This window comes from Lepus europaeus, chromosome 14 (assembly GCF_033115175.1).
Source record: "Lepus europaeus isolate LE1 chromosome 14, mLepTim1.pri, whole genome shotgun sequence".
NCBI lineage: Eukaryota > Metazoa > Chordata > Mammalia > Lagomorpha > Leporidae > Lepus > Lepus europaeus.
Genome location: NC_084840.1, coordinates 90,393,177 through 90,397,534, shown reverse-complemented (window position 1 = coordinate 90,397,534; position 4,358 = coordinate 90,393,177). Strand labels below are relative to the sequence as shown.

The 4,358-nt window shown below is 62.3% G+C and overlaps 1 pseudogene; it reads left to right on the top strand.

Moving 5' to 3' along the window:
• The first annotated feature begins 294 nt into the window (after positions 1 to 294).
• Positions 295 to 3,414, top strand: LOC133773511 (protein FAM163B-like; annotated as a pseudogene).
• The last annotated feature ends 944 nt before the right edge of the window (positions 3,415 to 4,358 follow it).

Genomic DNA, 4,358 nt, shown 5'->3' with positions numbered 1-4,358 from the left:
TTGTAATAATAATGTGCAAACCTAGAGAAGCAGGGAAGGGGATGCCACCAGGCGGCCACAGGCTTGGGACACCACGGCTCAGTCCAAACGGAGATCTGGTTCTTCCAGGCCAGTGCATGTGGCCAGGGGCCCCTCGCATCCTGGGTTCCTGGCCTGGCTTGTCCCCCTTGTCGAGGCTGCTGGTGGCAAAGTCTCACCCTCAGCCACTGAAGAGCCCAGACCCTTGGCAGATGGAAGCTGGCCTCAGGTCTTGGGGAGCTGGCGTGGTGGGGCTGCAACCTATGGTCATGCACAATGGAGCCAAGAGCCCTGCGGTGAGCAGAACACCCCCCCCCCCTCGCGCGCAGCTCTCTGCTAGCCTCTGCCCCTCCCCCCAGCACCCCTGCATGCTGGCTTCCCCAGGGAGGTGGGGAGCCCGTGATGAAGTTCCACAGGAAGAGAGTGACAGGAACACGTCCTGAGGCCGAGTGCTGAACTGTGGCGCTGTGTCTCCCACCCCTCCCCTCGCTGGACTGGACTGGGTTTCACATCGTGGTCCAGTACAGGTTTCTGAAACCTTGGAGGAGGGAGATGGCAGCGATTCCTGTCGCTGGTCCACTCTGAAGTCCTGCCCAGGGTCCTCCCAGATGCCCCCTCCCTGCCGGAAGCACAGCCCTGCAGGGAAGCGACCCTGACCCTGTGCCCCCGACAGTCCCGGCTCTGTCTCTGCTTATCCCTACCCCAATGCCTGACCACGTCCAGACCAGATAGTATGGAGGCGGCACTCAGTGGGTGATCGTGCCCTTAGTGTCGGCACGGCACTGCCGTCGCGGCCCAAGTGAGGAGAGAGTGCCGGCATCCCATATAGGTGCCGGTTCAAGTCCTCACTGTTCCACTGTCGATCCAGCTCTCTGCCATGGCCTGGGAAAGCAGTAGAAGATGGCCCAAGTCCTTGGGTCCCTGCACCCACGTGGGAGACCTGGAAGAAGCTCCTGGCTCCTGGCTTTGGGTTGGCCCAGCTCTAGCCTTTGCTGCCAATTGGGGAGAGAACCAGCAGATGGAAGACACCTCTCTCTCTCTCTCTCTCTCTCTCTCTCTTTCTCTCTCTCTCCCTCCCTCCCTCTCCTCTCTGTGTAACTCTCACATTCAAATAAATAAATAAATATTAAAAAAAAAAAAGATCAATGATCTCGAGGCCTCTGTAAGCCAGGAAGGGAGGAGGAGAAGGAATGGGACCTGAGCCGAAGGCACCTGCTGTAGCCAGATCCTGGGTGAACCAACCAACCATGGACACTGGGGGTGTCAGGAGGGTGCCAGACCCAGGTTCGCAGCCTGGCCACATCCTCAGCTGCCGGACGTCACCCTGAGGGGTTTATGAGTGACCTCTGGGCACAGGGATTCCCTGCACAGGGCACCAGTCACTTCCTCCATCCCAGCTCAGGTAATCGAGGGAATTGTGTAGCCTCTTGCTAACCCTTGCTGCAGCCAACACAGGCTGGGCTGAGCACCTGCCAATGCCACAAGTCAGGGCATGTTGGTGCTGCTGTCGCCTATCCCCCTAGGGACGGGTTGAGCCAGGGGACCCGTGGAGAGCACTTGCCACAATGACAAGCTCACAAGGAACGTGGGCCGGGCCAAGAATCACACTCCTGAGAGGGGAGCCCAGGGAGGTCGTCAGAGTGGTTTCTGAAATCAGGCAGCTCCTCGTACTTAGCCAGAGACATGCTTTTCAAGGCGTAGATAACGCCTTGAGGCATTTGGCCTCATCCCACTGCAGGGGCCAGGGTCCGATGCACACCTCTGGCTGGCACAGACCTTGGGAGGGGCAGGCAATGGCGCGATTGGGCACTGGATAGAGTTCCCAGATTCCGACTTGGGCCCGGCCGAGCCCCCGCTGCCATTGGCAGCTGGGAAGGCAAACAGTACATAAGAGCTCTCTTTGTCTCTACCTCTCACAAAATTGTTAATAAAACTATTTTTAGAGATTTATTTATTTGCGAGGAAGAGTTAGAGAGAGAGAGAGAGAGAGAAAGACAGAGAGGTCTTCCATAAGCTGGTTCACTCTCCAAATGGCTGCAATGGCTGGAGCTGCACTGATCTGAAGCCAGGAGCCCAGGAGCTTCTTCCGGGTCTCCCACGCAGGTACAGGGATGTGTGTAGCAGGGCAGGGACTCTGAGATGCACCCAGATGCCTGTGACATGTGACGTGTGTCGCAGGGTGGGGGACTGTGGGGTGCACCTGGATGCCCGTGACACATGATGTGTGTTGCAGAGCAGGGGGCTATGGGGTGCACCCAGATGCCCGTGACACATGATGTGTGTTGCAGAGCGGGGGGCTATGGGGTGCACCCAGATGCCTGTGACACATGATGTGTGTTTCAGGCTGCTGATTCAGAAGGAGGCGGATAACAGCCGGGACCGTGGTCATCACCAGGAGCATCTTGGCGACAGTGATCCTGCTCTGCTTTATCACTGTCCTGTGCTACTGTCGGCTCCAGGTACCCCCCTGGGGGTGGGCGGAGGGGAGGCTTGCGGCCGGCCCTGCCCCTGCCCCGGGAGGTAGCCCCTGCAGAAGGCCAGGAAGGCCGGACTCCAGGAGAGGGCGCTCCAGGCCTCCTGGCCAGTGACACGCTGCTACCCAGTGAGAGAGGGATGCTGGGTGCTCAGACCAGCTCTGCGGCTCCTTCCCCACCCAAGCCCCCCGTGTCTGCCCGAGAGAGGAGTGGGAGCCACTGGTGCAGGGCAGCTTGAGTCCCCACTGTGCAGCGCCCCTCCGTGCCTCAGTTTCCCCACCTGAAAAACGGCTCAGCCTGGGGGTGGCTGTGCAGATCCAAGGAGTGGCTCTGATAGGTGCCTAGCGCTTAGCCCTGCCTGAGCTGGATCCCAGAACACACAAGTGCGAAGATACAGGCGTCTGATCAGGCATGCCCCCACCCACCGCCCTGATCCCGTGCTCCGGGCCGGCTCCTCTCCCGCGCGTGGGGGCTCAGAGTGCCAGGGAGAGCCAGCCGGTCACCCGCTCTGCCCACAGTACTACTGCTGGAAGAAGGAGGACTCCGAGGAGGATGAGGAGGAGCCGGCCTTCGCCGTGCACGCGCACCTGCCCCCGCTGCACTCCAACCACAACATGGTGCTGACCAATGGGCCGGGGCTCTACCCGGCCACCTCCACCTCCTTCAGCCAGAGTCCCCCGCAGGCCCAGGCCCTGTGCCACAGCTGCTCCCACTACGAACGCCCACGTTCTTCCTGCAGGAGTTGGAGGACAAGGACCTGCGCAATGGTGGCGAGCGCGTGGCCTCCGCCAGCTTCATCCAGGAGGATCTAGAGCTGTCCCCCAGCGGGGGCTTCGAGGGACTGCAGGCGCTCAACCCCAGCCGTCTCTCGGCCATGCGGGAGGCCTTCGCCCTCAGCCGCAGCGTCAGCGCTGACGTGTGACTGTGCCCCCCCCCCATGGCGCGCCACCCCGGCCCCCCTGTCCCAGGGGCACCCCAGGCCCGCAGAGCCCCTGGGCTGGGTGCAAGGGTGATTCTCAGTGAACACAGGTGTAGCCATGGGTAGCAGGGAGACCTGATGCAGCCACAGGGTCGGGGCCATGGAGTGGGTCCGTCAGGCACACGACCACTGGTGGCCTCCAGCTCAGCCCGACAACGTGGCCGTGTGTGTGGCCACCCCGCCCACCCTGGACCTCACGTGTTCCAGCAAGGGGCAGCCTCAGCCTTCCCTGGCCACTGATGACGAGCTGCTGTCCGTAGGGGACCCCTCTCGCTCTCACGTGCACACACACACGCATGAACATGCCCATGCATGCACACACACATGCCCAGCACCTGCCTGCTTCCCTCCTGCAAGGGGGCTTCCCGGGCAGCCTACTCCTTGAGAGTTCACCCCAACCCGCATTCTGGTCAAGGGAGGTCCGGGCAGGGTTGGGGGGCTGCTGCTCTGGGGGTGCCGGCCCCAAGACCCCAGCCTGGCCCTCAGCTCTCCACACAGCCCAGGAGTCAAAACCCAGAGGGCACCATGAAGTGTGGCAGGGTGGGCAGAGCTGGGCCAGGGCTCGAGAGAGCCCTCCGCCCACGCCCACCAAGAGGCGGGGCCTCCCGGGATGCAGTCAGAGTCCTGAGTGCTGAGGGGCACTGGGTCTCGGCGGGATTCCGGGTCCCGAGGGAGATGGCTGCAGGGCGCGCTGTCTTCTCCCATCCCCAGCAGCGTCAGGGTGGAGGCTCCTGTGTGGAGCCCCCCTCCGAGCCCGCACTCCATCCAGCCCCGATTCAGGCTGGGGGCTCCCTGCTCCCTTCCATCAACGGCAGAAATGACACCACTGGCTCCCTCAGGGCACCAGCCCCCACCCCTAGCTGAGGGAGGCCCAGGAGCCCCTCCCT